This window comes from Nelumbo nucifera, chromosome 3, assembly GCF_055504915.1.
Source record: "Nelumbo nucifera cultivar China Antique chromosome 3, China Antique-T2T, whole genome shotgun sequence".
NCBI lineage: Eukaryota > Viridiplantae > Streptophyta > Magnoliopsida > Proteales > Nelumbonaceae > Nelumbo > Nelumbo nucifera.
The window spans coordinates 98522207-98536288 of record NC_142651.1 but is presented as its reverse complement, the minus strand read 5'-3'; the positions used below and the strand labels follow the sequence as shown (position 1 = coordinate 98536288).

At 36.6% G+C, this 14082-nt stretch overlaps 1 pseudogene across 4 annotated transcripts; it reads left to right on the top strand.

Moving 5' to 3' along the window:
* The first annotated feature begins 2927 nt into the window (after positions 1-2927).
* LOC104590237 (BTB/POZ domain-containing protein At3g05675 pseudogene) lies at positions 2928-12250 on the top strand (annotated as a pseudogene). Of its 4 annotated transcripts, XR_016084196.1 has the most exons (4): positions 3014-3116; positions 5419-5453; positions 7259-7326; positions 10640-12250. The product of XR_016084196.1 is annotated as a BTB/POZ domain-containing protein At3g05675 pseudogene, transcript variant X3 (transcript). The 4 variants fall into 4 exon arrangements; XR_016084195.1 differs by lacking the exon at positions 7259-7326 and having other exon boundaries at positions 2997-3116; XR_016084197.1 differs by lacking the exon at positions 5419-5453 and having other exon boundaries at positions 3022-3116.
* The last annotated feature ends 1832 nt before the right edge of the window (positions 12251-14082 follow it).

The window sequence follows — 14082 nt, the reverse complement described above, 5'->3', positions numbered from 1 at the left end:
AGGCTCGAGTTTGGCTTGCCAAGGTAGTACAAGACTCGAGCTCGGTTCGAGCTAGAACCTTGAGCTTGAACTCGACTCGAATCAAAAGTTCATAAGTTCGAGCTCGACTTGAGAAAAAATATTTTATAAAAATAAATATATATAATATTTTTTTATTTGATATTTAAAAAATTAAGAATTATAATAATTAGTTATTATTATATATAAAAATAAAAACATTATATATAATATTTTTATTACATATTATTATTATTATTATTATTATTGTTGTATATATGTACCTATTTGATCTCGGCTCGTGGCCACCCCTAGTAATGCTTGAGGACTTTGGTGAAAGCCATATTAATTGCTACTGTACAACAGAAGATTGGAGATGGCTATGGTTGAACCAGGTTGGTTATAAGTGGGGCCCTCCTTCTTCATATTCTTTTACCCAATCTTACCATTTTTTAAAATTTTTATCAGTTAGGTTTTATTTTAAAATTTTGAAAAATAATAAAAGGCAAATTCGATATTTTATTATTTCAGTGATTCAGTCAATGCTTAATAATCATGTCAATTGTCATAAAAACTTAGGAATAGTTTAAATAATTTTTTAAAGTGTGGGATAATTTTTAGTCTATTTCTTAAAACTTAAGGGTAGTTTAAATATTTTACCCTATCTGAACTGAAACCTTGTTTGATCCTTCTAAAACCTACACTTTACCTTTCGTAGTAACAATAATCAACAAACTTTCATTTGTGAGAAAAACCCACCCACACTTTCAGATCCCAGCACTTTGCCTCTGCCTTATGCCTTAATGGGCTTGATGCAATTTTATGTGCTTTTATTGTATTTTATTAATTTCCTTTTTATTGCATTTTAGTGTTTTCTATATATATATATATATATATATATATATTATAATGGCATGAGCAAAGTACTAGAGTCAAAATGTTCAAAATGGGTCTTTGTCACAAATGAAAGTTCAGGGAGGCAAGTGTTGCTACTCCCAAAGTATGGGATTACAAGTGGTAGTCTATAATTTATTCTTTAATAAGGCTCAGTTTGAAAGAAGTACAAATACAAATATGTAAAGTGCAAAACCTTGTATTTTATATTATTTTGTGTGTATTTACATTGTACATATTTACATTTTTATTCTTTCCAAACTGAGCCTAAATATATAACAACACACTAGTCACTAGGGGTGGTGATCACAGGTTGGGCTGAGTTAAACTTAGCACCTATGATAAGAGTTATAGTCTATGCTGACTTGGACTTTGGGAGGCCCTGTTCGTTTTTCCGATAGTTACTTACACAGGTAAATGCAGTTACTTGGGTAAGCTTTTCCTGGGAAACACTTACTTGGATAAGTGCACTTACCCATGTTCTTTAATTTCTCATGTAAATAAGGTAATGACCATTTTAGCCATAAAAATTCATTATTAAAAGGGGCATTTTTGTCCCATTCGAGTGTTCCCAACTTTTCCTCTATGTGGGAAAGTTATTTACACACCTAGGAGATGTGTATCATTTTCCTAGGTAAGTGATACCTAGGAAAATAAACTTTCCCTCGCCCCCAGATAAAGTTGAAAAAAGAACATGGGATTCTTGGTCAATGGGAACCAAAATCCTATGACTAACTTTCCCCCCTCTCAAAATCCAAAAAAAGAACACCCCCTTAGAATTATAGTTAACTCTAGAGAACAAGATATTCCCTCTTACATGTAGTGGTTCACGTGTCAATTAATGAATATATAATCTAACCCAAATTGAATTAAGGTTGGGCCTAGGTTAATAACCCATTTGGGAGGGTTTTCGCATAGCAGCTTCAGGCGTTAGATGAGCTGAAAATCCCGAAATGCCATGAAGTCTATTTGGTAAACGTCCGAAAAGGCAAATAGGATTACATTAGCTACAAATTTGGCTTTTTGGTTAAGCTATCTCATGTAGATTCTTTGAAAGCAGTTCACATAAGGATGACAAGAGGGTTTTGTAAATTCTAAACCAACCCATCTCCTTAAACCTCCCAACTGGTACCTATGCCAAAATCCATAGCAAGTTGGATTTTTAGAATTCAAGCTTTCCCTGCACATAAAAATGCAAAAAGCCTCCTTGATCCTACCCTCACTACATTAACAGTATAGTAGGCTGGGTTGAATCCGCATCTAATTTCTTATTATATATAAGCAATAAATAAATAAGGTAACATGAACAAACATTAAAATTTCAAATTATTTGATTAAGATATATACAAAATATTAATAAATTTAACACCTAAATACCTAATACAAAAATTTCATATACTTTCCAAATTCCAACAAAATGCAGGTGGGGAGGATCAAATTTAGCCTAATACCGTACATTACCCTTACCAGACCCAAAGTATATATATATATTTGGGCGGATATCCACCGAGTAGGGTGGTAGAAATTGCCATCCCTAAATTCACACAATACATCTTAATCACTACAGTTAGAGGTGTGGCCATGACTTCAGCTTCTCACAAATTATTTAAATTGGGCTTGTAAAAAGCTCATATTAACTCGATTTAAACTGAACTTGACCCTAACATATAGGCTCATTTGCTAATCGAGAATTGTTTGGGTGGACTTCTGCATTTGGGGTGCGTATTTGAGCAGTGGTTGGGCGTTACCGAACTTTTATCAAACCCAATTTCTAATAGGGCTCAGCTAGAAACCCCATAAGCCGCGTCCGAAAGCCCTCTAAAACGGTTACTCAAACCCAGCCTTGACCTTGGATTGGGTCAGGCCCTAATCCGAGGTTCGAGTGTTACTGTGTTAGGGTAGGGGCGTGGCCTCAACCCGATCCAACCCGCCCGAATTGCACCCCTGGTGATGATGATACAACGTGGTCCTGTCCGAATGCACCGTCATCATGATGACATTTTAAATCTGGTCGGATGATAAGAACACCGCTAACATAAAATGGACGGTTAGATTTCTTTCGGGAGCTTCGGCCCCTCCTCTCTAATCGTCTCTCTTTTTGCTCCTCTGCCTTTTTGTTCTCTGCATCTGGTTTGGGGAATATTTCTAGGTCTCTTTTCTGCACATTCTAATGGTCTCCTGTCAAGATCCCTTCCCTTGGAGGTTATTCATCGCCTTGCTTACAGGTACGAGCTTTTCTGTTTGACCTATCAATCTCTATTGTTTTTGAGTCCATTTTCCCTTCTGGATTTGTGAATAGTCGGCCATGACTCATTAATTTGATCTTCACTATCTGAGTTCTTTCCTTTTATTTTAGTTATTTTCGTGCTTAAAGATCTTAGCTTTGAGACTTCTGTAAGTAACACAGCAAATAAGAATGGATCTGCAATAACAGAAACGCCTCTTTGTTCACCAAACTAGTAGATGCTGAAATTGATGCAGTATCATGAGAAATTAGCAGTTTAGGTACTGAAATGAATATCCATTTAATGTTGCGGATGTATTCACTGGTTTTGGAGTTCTTTTCTAAACTTAGTTGGTAAATGGAGGATTTCATAACAATCACATAACTGAAAAAACAGGGTTGCACAAGTTTCGCTTTGCTTTCCAGGCATGGGTTCCCACATATTTGCTATTTCATAACTATAACTAGACAAAATTGATAGCATTGACCTAGAGTAGCACGTTTGAAAGAGTAGATGCATTTTTTTTTTTCTTCCGAAATGCAATTACCTTCATTTGGGGTCTGTACTCTATTGCGTTATGACTAGAAGTCTAGAACCACATTTACAGAGCGGTGAGAATCTTGCCCTATCCTAGTGGTTGAATTATCCAAATTCAAATTATTACTCGGTACTCCTCAAGCTAGATTTCAAGTTTGCCCAATTTTGTTTCATTAAACTCTGCTGGAGTAGAAACAATCTGAATCATCTCCAAATAACCATCCTGTAGGAAGTACCGAGTAATAATTTGAATTTGGATAATTCAACCACTAGGATAGGGCAAGATTCTCACCGCTCTGTAAATGTGGTTCTAGACTTCTAGTCATAATGCAATAGAGTACAGACCTCAAATGAAGGTAATTGCATTTCGGAAGAAAAAAAAATGTTCTAAAATTGGGGAACATCATTTTCTTGCAATAATTTTATTGACATGTTCTACTTTTCTAGCAAGATAACTGCTTCTTGCTTTCTTTTTTTTTTCATGTATAAAGAATAGTATGGTATATTCTGTGCAAAGAAAAGTAACTTCACTATGGATGCTGCTAATATTAGATCATGCTACTTACCTTACACTAATTGAGACTTATAACACTAAAGAAAACTATAGAAGGAAGCGCCAACAAATTAGATGCTAAGAGAGAATATAAACTTAATGTGCCTTGCAATTGTATGGGAAGGTAAAAAAATTGTGTTATTAAACTATATGATCACACGCATTGACCAGGTCAGTAGCTATAGCCTACCTGGCTCAAGCCACTTATCTATTTTGTCTCACTCTTTGAACTTTGTCATCCTTACCATGGAGAAATGAACTATTTTTAATACATTCTTCAAATGTGAAATACCTTGAAGTAATGCCAACTTTCTTGCCCATCCATGTCAATGTTTAATTTTTTAATTACCTTAGCTCTGTTGGATGAAGATGATATTCCCCTTCATGTGGATCTTCTTCTCTTTTTCTATTTCTTTAAACACGCTTTTGTATGCTTTGCTTCTTTTCTTGGGGGTGGGGGGTGGGGATTCCTTTATGTTACCTTACTATGTTTGTTTTCTTCAACATTCTCTCAGATCTTAGCATGTTATCTCTTAACTTCAAGTTTTCTTGTAAGGGTTTCCCATTATTAATTTCCTCCTTTTTGGGTGCAAAATAATGAAGATGACTTTTCTGCACTTAAGTATAATCTACAGAAACCCATGTTTCTTATTGTCCAATTCATGTTTTGGAGATTGAGTTTCTTAACCCAGTATCCCAGTTTGTTAGACCAAGATTGGAAGCTTTATTGACAACAAATTTCTTAAAGTCTTCTGATTTGACACCGTGATTGGCACACTCATGTTTCTTTAGTCTCAATTCCTATAACTGTCTTGTTTACTGGCTGGGTTTTCCCTTATATAATGAAAGCTCTTAGGATCCATCCACAGTTAAGTGAACCCCCCCCCCTTCCTTTTTTTGTAAGATTATTGCCTAGACTTTTGGCATGATAAGTTCCTGTACAACTCAAATTCATCTCCAGCACCATTATATCCATCTGAGTTTTCAGAAATTTCTTAAATTAATGAAGTCTTGTACTTCAGCATGAAAAAAAGATTCCATGTTAATTTATACTGGAGAATCTCCATCATTTGCAATGAACATTTTCACATGCACTCTTATTTGTGTGAAATGGATTAATAGTTGTAAGTTCCGGTTTTTCTTCATTCACAAGGGTTAATCTTCATGATATACATATAGACACACATTTACATACATACAATTTTTATACAGATGGACACTGCTATGAGGCGTTGGATTTTACATAGGTAAATGATTAAATGATTTCTTTCTGGTTTTTTATGAATAAGTGTATAAATGATTCACCTGCTTTAGAATATTTGGCCATTTAGGGGGTGATCTGTTCCATGGTGCCCTCAAGCGCGGCATGGTTGACTCTGTGCCACCATTGTGTGGATGAATATATGCTGTATTATTTTGGGTAAAAAACACTAATATTTTACATATTTGAACTATCTGTGGATGGTCTTGAAATGCATGACACTCTTAAACATTCAATTGGTGTGGCAAGTTCTAGAACCAAGTGATCCACAAAATTTCTGCACTACTGAACACCGCCTTAAAGGTACTGAGGAGACAGGAAATGGTATGATCCAAACTTGCTGAAAAAATGGTCTACTGAACAATTAATCATTCCTACTATGCAATTAAGGCATTGATATGCCTGTCAGTGTCAGAAATTGAAATTTGAAAGAATCTCAATTGCAGGAAACCCTTGAAAACCTTAGTGCTTCATCAATATGTTTTTGAAATCTGTATCCAGTTGTGTCCTTGCTGTATCTGGGTAACATAGGCAACTGGCAATACTAGAAGATGCTTAATGGATTTTTTTGATAGTAAAGGTAAAATTCATGAAAAAAAAATGTAAGTAGAAAATATTGGCGATAAGAAATCCCCTGAAGGAAAAATGAACAGCAAACACCCCTTGATAGTAGACACCCAATACAATCATTCCTGATCACAAATCAGGAAAACCACAACCAAGTGACAAGAGAAAACAAGACATCCATATCCCTCCCCTGTAAATGGTCTCCCTTGACACCTTCCAACATAACACCAATTTTGCAATACAATGCCAACCTATTAATTAAAGTCCTTTCAAATGCCCCACAGAAAACCAAGAACAGACACCTTCCTAGCTTACAACTTGCAAGTGCGGGTGATCATGGGCTGGGCCTTGGGGCAATTGGGCCTGTGTCATTTGAATATATTATATTTAATATATACATCAAATACCTTGTATTGTATGACATATAATATGTGTAATTTAATATTTATATATAATTTATCATATGTTATAAAATAAAACATTTCTACCTAAAAAAATAAAACATGTATATATGTATATGCAATGTACATATATGTAATATATAAATAATATTATGGGCCAGGGCAGGCTGGGCTAGAAATGATCACCCCTACCCAGTACCCACAAGTGGCTACTTTCAAATTTCGATCTTCCAATCTTATCTAAGCAGCTATAATCACTCTGATTTTCACATTTTAATTATATAGTTTTTTAAAATGGTTGGCATGTGAGTTTGCACTGGAGAATATAATGTCTGACAACAGCAAGAAAACCTGCCACTAAGATCCACTCTAGGTTGTATGTAAACATTCATTACTTCCTAGTGCTGAATGCCATGATTAAGGCTGTCAACGGGTTGGAACCAGCTGGAACCGGAACCAAACCAACATGAAATGTTGAGGACCCGCACCCGATAGGGTCTGTATTTTTGGACCCGGAACCGAATCAATCGGTTCTCAGGAAACTGGGTCCGACTCGACAGACCCAATTATAATAAATAAAATAAACATTCACACACACACACACATCGGGTTGGGACTAGGTGGAACCAGTTTTGAACCGATAGTAATCGGGACCCTATATCAAGACCCGGAACCGGCCCAATCAGTTTGGGTCCATTGGTTCAGACCCAACCCATTGACAGCCCTAGCCATGATATATAATTGATTGAGTGATATCATCTATCAACTTTTTTATCATAATTGCTTATACGAAACTGTTATTGTTGTTATTTGTCTTAATCAGAGTGGAAAGTACCAGTGACAGCCTTGTTTCAAATTTATTGACTCTCTACTTCCTCAAAATGTTAACAAGTATGTACTTGCTACAGTTTTCATCTGAATTTAGACCACATTAGAATGTTGAGATCTTTGTAATTTTTCTCATGTTGTATCTTTGGGGTACTGATACGTCTTTTTAAGGTATTTAAGTATTTTTAAAAACACTATTTTTTAATAATTAAATAACATAAAAATAACCCTCCTGTGAAAGTTTGAAAAAAACTAAAAAAAAGATGCACAAGTCTCAAAGTGTTGATACACTCCTTCAGGCTTACCAGGGTGTATCAATACTTTGAACCATGGCCTTTTATGTTTTTTGTTTTTTTGTTTTTTTTTTGAAGGGCTACACACGGGGGTAGCCCATCCCCCAACCCTTAACCCTCCCAACCCAGGTGCAGGCGGAATTCGATCCCAAGTCTCCGCTACGACCAGCAGGAGACCTTACCAACCAGCTGGTTGGCACCTTGCTTGAGCCATGGCCTTTAATGATGCTTTTTTATTATAATTGCTGATTAAGAATTTGTTATTGGTCATTAGTTATCATAAACTCATAATCAAACTGGAAAGTATCAGTGACAACCTCATTTCAATTTTGTTGAATGCTCTACTCGCTCAAAATGTTATCAAGCATGCACTAGCCACAATTTTCATCTGGGGGAATTGCTAGGATGTTTTCCTTTTTTGTTTGTTTTGGAGGGGGTGGCAGGGACCAGTTGGCTTCTGAGATGTCTGACTTATTCTGAGGATTTCCTATAGTATTGATCATGCTGACGTCCATATTATCAGTTGGCTTATTTGATCTAATGAAGTTCTTTACTTTTTGATGAAAACTTGCATATTTTGATTTGAACTTTGAAGTATTTGGCCTTGGGTAGATAGTGCAATTTTGATGCAATACATTCAAATGTTTGGGTTTCTTTCTGTTATTTTTCTTTTCTAAGTCAGATCAATTCCTAGCATGCTTAGATGTTTTAACTTTTAACAAACAATTTATTACTTGGACTTCCTAGACCTGTACTTCCATTCTATTTTATTGTCCTCTAGTTTACTTTCCAAAATAAAAATATTACTGCGGAAGAGTATGTGGTACTGACCAGGTCACCTTGAGGGGGACTTAATCTTTTTTTGATAGCTAAGAAAAGTATAAAACCAAAAATGTAATTGCAGAAACCGGCTCTGTGGATGAATGGTTAAAATACCTATCAAAATGAATAAATAAATATGTGAAACAACAATGAATGCTTTTCTGTGCTTTGGACAGGAGTACTTAAACCATTGTGCTTTTCTTGAAATCATCTCTCTACTGCAGGAAGGTCGTTATGTTGTTTTTGTTTCTTTTTTTGGATGGTGGTCCATGAGCACAAGAGTTAGAAGTCACTGAAGGGTGCAATCAGTTTAGATATTGCGGAAAAAAATCATTACCCAATGTTGGTCCCAACTATCTGGGGTCTAGTCAGGGGTTGGCTGGATACAGACCTATCCTTTGACCTTTTTTTTTCCATTTTGTTTTGCACAAAAGTGGCTGCTCTCAGGCTTTCCCATATGTATTATGTATTATCTAGAATTCTATGGCATACTATATTGGTGCTGGAGTCCTGAACCCTAGAAACCCTATGTATATTTGATTTCTTGTAAAGTTCTAAATCAGTTGATTCTAACTTTAGATCAACTACATTTATCTACGCTTAACACTTACCTACATTTATCTAGTTTAATTCCTACCCTTTTTTTATTTCTCAAATTTTATGTGGTATGCCCATCTGGCTTTTACTTTTGACCAGAATTATCTTTTAACAATTTTCTTAAAATATCTTTTTCCTTTACTCGGTATTAACTAAACCTGCATCTATCAGAAGAAAGGGGAAAAAAAACTAAACCTACTATTCCATTAAGGTTTTTTTCCCCTATGGAAGTGGAACAGGCAGTATGCCTTTACCTTGGGTCTCTTCAGCATGCAACTTTGAATATCGATAGAAGAAATAATGATTTTAGAAATAAAATTTGAATGATTAACAACAGCATAAAGTTTCAAACTATTGAAGATATGACTGAGAGTTTTTATTGAATGTTTTGGTTATTGTTTGATTTTGAGCTTTACAACTGTTTTCATTTTCACATTATTTATTTTAATTAGTTTTGGTTCTCAAGAAACTGTTCAACCTAAAAGCTTAAGCTGGTAGATGAGGTCCCTGAATAGGTTTTTGTTCTCTAACTCGCCCCCTCACATGAAAGCCCATTGGGCTTGAAACATGAACAAGCACAGACCCACCCATACCTTGTGCTGAAATTTAATTAAGTATAATGGGAGTGACAAGGATCGAACACTAGACCACTTGGTTAAACAAGCTCTAATACCATCTCAAGGAACTGTTCAATGGTTCAACCTAAAAGCTTTTTTTGGGTAAATAACCTAAAAGCTTTTTTTTTTTTCGGGGGGGGGGGGTAAATAACCTAAAAGCTTAAGCTGGTAGATGAAGTCCCTAGATAGGTTTTTATTCTCTAACACTGGTAATCTTGTTTATATGGATTTTCCTTTTCTTCATCTTTATTTTGTATCTCCTTAGATTATACAAATGGTTAGACCCGGTGCCACACACTTCTACATCTAGATGGTATGCAAGTGATGAAACTTTTAGAAAAGTAATTATTGATAAGAGTAGAAAATAAATATCAAAAAGGGGCTTCTAGGGAAATTCTTTATTGGGCTGTGTTGTAATTTCCAGTTGAGATGTAATTGTATAAGGGTGTGGCTGCACCTCACACCTCCTCAGGATGTTTGTATCAGTTTCCATCTTTTGATAATATAAAATATTATTCAATTATCAAAATAAATTAATTAATAAATAAATAACATACCAATGAGTGAACTTATATAAGAATTAGTACAATTACTTAAACAGATAAACAACTAATATAATCATGAAGTATTTAGATGCTATTAAAGTGATTCTACATTTACTATTGCCCTAACTCCTAGTGAAAGTATGTGGCTCGGCCCTGAGCAATATGCCAAATTTCAGTAGTCCCAAGGAACTTTACTTTTCATGTGATTATATGCTGAATTTAGGTATATAGTCCTGCAAAATATGCATATATATGTCTGCCTGGTTTTGATATACTTTCAATCTGTTTCTATGTGTGCAAGTTGTGTGTATAGGTCCAAGGAATTTTTCATGTGTTTATATGCTGAATTTAGGCATATAGTCTTGCAAAATATGCATATACATCTGCCTGGCTGCCATATACTATCAATATGTTTCTGTGTGTGCAAATGTGTGTATAACATTGCACACCTTTCTTTTTAGCTTATCTTACTTTAGGAATAACATGGATTCATTTTCTTCAGCTACATATCAATCCCAGGAAATCTGCCTTTAGTGACATAAAGCATGAATCTTGTTATGTTCCCTTTATCACATGGAAAAAGCCGGGGTAGCCACGGCCTACAAACTTGGTGATCCAAGCACTTCTGACATATTAGTTCGCTTGAGAAATAGAGAAGGGAGACCAGAATGGTTCTGTGCCCACTCCTCTATTCTTATGAAAAAGAGCAAGTTTTTTGCAGATAGCCTCTCAAGAGTCAATTCTACTAAATGTGTTGAGGTTCAATGTTCAGAATTTGGATATGATCAGTATGTTAAGCTTTTGAAGTTGCTTTATCTCTCCAACGATTTGCTTCTGGACTCGTGGGACTCTGTCAAAACTGCTCTTGGTATTCTTCAGGTAGCAGTTGCTTTACACTGTGAAGAAATCACTCAGAGCTGCATCCAGTACTTGGAGGCTGTCCCTTGGGAGGATAAGGAAGAGGAGGAGATATTGAAAGTAGTTTCTAGACTAGGTCCAATAGCCATGCCTATATTAGCCAGGATCCAACCTGTTGATCTAAATGCTACTAAGAATGTTTTCCTCTCTGCAATTCGCTTTGCCACGTCTAACGGTGGACCATGCCCTCATTTTGCAGATGACTTAAAAGTTTCTGCTAGGGAACAAGTAGAATACATGTTAATGGAAGATGAAGATACACCATTTATCACAGCTGATGAAGAAGTAAAATCTGAGATAAGGACATGCCTTTGCAAGATATTCTCCTCGTTTGAGAAGGAGCTGGGTTCCTTGCTGGAGGCTGACTTGTCATCTGAGACAGCAGAAGTTAAAGCCTTGCCAAGTTTGTCAGACCTTGATTGGATGTGTAACATACTTCCTAAAATGGATCTGATGAAGGATTTTGTTTCCAGCTGGGTTGAGATCTCTTGTAATATCTTGGCAGTAATTCAAGACAAGAAATTCGATTCCACTCTGTGGGGTGTGAAAGTAAAGCTGATAGAGGTGGTTGGAAAGGTGTTGGATGCTGTTGGCTTTGGGAATGTGATTCTTCCAACACCGGCCAGGGTCCATCTGCTAAAAATATGGCTCCCATATATAAGGAGGATGAAGCCTTTGCTAGATTTGCAGGGCAGTGAGGAGATGGGTTTTCCATATAAGATGGATGAAGACTTGTGCCAGAACATCGAGGCAGCAATTGTCTCCCTGGTGCTGGCATTGCCTTCAAATGACCAAGCTGATATTCTAGTAGACTGGATGCAGACCGAGCAGGTAAGATATCCTGACCTGAGTGAGGCTTTTGAAGTATGGTGTTACAGAACTAAGGCTGCAAAGAGAAGATTGGTGGTTGGCCTTAATGGAATTGACAATGGCACTGTCAGTCTTTGATAATTCATCCAATTTTATTGCAACATTGTTAATCAGATTGTATGAGTAATGTTCATTATGTTGTTGTATTATTACATAAATTGAGCTCCATCTCTTCCATGCATTTTCTCATCCCCTTCTTTTGAGGGATCTCCGATGGTGAAAAGTCTTATAATGTTTCATAAATATTTCTGGCTCATCTACCGTTGATCTAGACTGTATTATATTATTAGATTGTTCCAATATTTATGTGGACACTAGTCCCAAAGTGCAATTGGTTAGATGATTCAAAGTCATTTGGTGATTGCTTTTATTTATGGTTGGCTGGTAGAAACTAGAAAGTTCGATATTCTAGTATACTAATAAAAGTGGGAGTTCATCGGTGCTTCATAGAACCGTGGAGTATGGATTGTTTTGTTCCTGCTGTACCCATAAAAAGCACCTATAACTCTCACTTGATACTGAAGGAATTTTCTACTCTGAAACTTGCCAAACAAATCTGGACTCACCAAGTGGTCGAAACCTCTCCGGCAGGAGACATGACAGATAACAGTGTCTAACTGAAGCCATGGTAGTTTCTCTGGGCGTTTGGTTATATACAATCACCTTAAATTTATCATCCAAGTATTGGGTCAGACTCAGTTGCTTGCTTAAAGATAAGAGATATTCGCCTGCGGCCTGCCCTATTACTAGTGGTAATCTTTCCTCGATGTGCAAGTGAAATTCGGAATTCATGGATTTCCCTGACCCTGGTTATGGTTTTTGTCTTTTTGATAAGTGGATTTTCCTGATTATGGTTAGCGCTTCTCTAAGGGTGTGTTGGGTTTGATAAGAAAATAAAAGAGAAACATAAGGTTGAGGAAAATTTCTTTATAAAATTTGTGAAATTTCTGTTTTTCTCCTATGTTTTGGGTCAAACCAACTATATAGCATAAAATTTTTCTCTCAGCTTTTTGCTTTTCTCTTACTTTTTATCAAACCAAAAAGAGGTTTAAGCCCCCTTTCGGAGTGCTTATCCACGCACTGTTTATAAAGTGCAAATGGGCCTTCCTTTTCTTGAATGCAGTCTATTAGAATTCAAGGTGAAGGGATGGGATATCCATCACATGGATGCCCAAGTTTTGCGGAATGGATAGGGCGAATTTCAAAAATTTCTCCCATCTTTGTAGGGAATTGAATTCCCTGTATTTAGAAAACATGTTTTTCAAGGATCAATATTGAATCAAGAACCAAACCAGATCTGAACCAAAAGGAGTAAGAGGGAGGATGTACCTGATATAGAGAAACAATATCTCCCAATGGAGGTGTTCACGCCCAAGGAAGGATCCAAAATCTGCTCCCACTGAAGATGGCGCAATGCAGGATAGAGCAGAATCAGCAATGTTCTTCCAAAAGAACTTGACCCTTTGCAAGAATCAACTGGATGGCTTGTGAATACAGCTCCAACCAATCTTTTCCCAAAAGATTGGAATCAAGATCAGATCTTGATTTCTCCCAAGAACTGGAGATCGAACTGAGGGTGATGGCGGCTGTAGGAAGGAGGCGGCAAGAGAGAATTCGTAGGGTGCAGAAATCTCTCTTCTTGTGATTTTCAGCTCTGAAGAGGATTGAACATCAATCACTAACTGTATCGCCCCTTTCTTTCTTTCATAATCTTAAAGGGATCAGCTCCTAATCCCATTAGGAGTTGCTAATCCAAATCATATTTGGATTAGAAGTCCCTTTAAGTGATAAGGGATAACCCTTATCTTATCTGCAGATCAGATCAGCCATCTCCTAATCTAATTAGGAGGCTTCCAGATCTAAATCTCATCTAGATCTTGGACTCTCTAAGTGGATAGGGTCTAGGCCCAATCCTATCAGCTGATCCATATCAGAATTCGCCCCTTTTAATTGACTGATCAAATCAGCCTAGTTCGAAATGGGCTTAAGGTCCATTTAAGGTCATGTACCCACTTAGCCTTCCAAACTGCTGCCCAGTTGGGCTTCCTTGTATGGCGTGGGACCCAAACATTGATCTGCACATCAGTCACATGGGTTCAGCCCAGCCTTTGTTATAAGGCCTGGCCGAATACACTGTTATGGACAGTGCACCCCTTG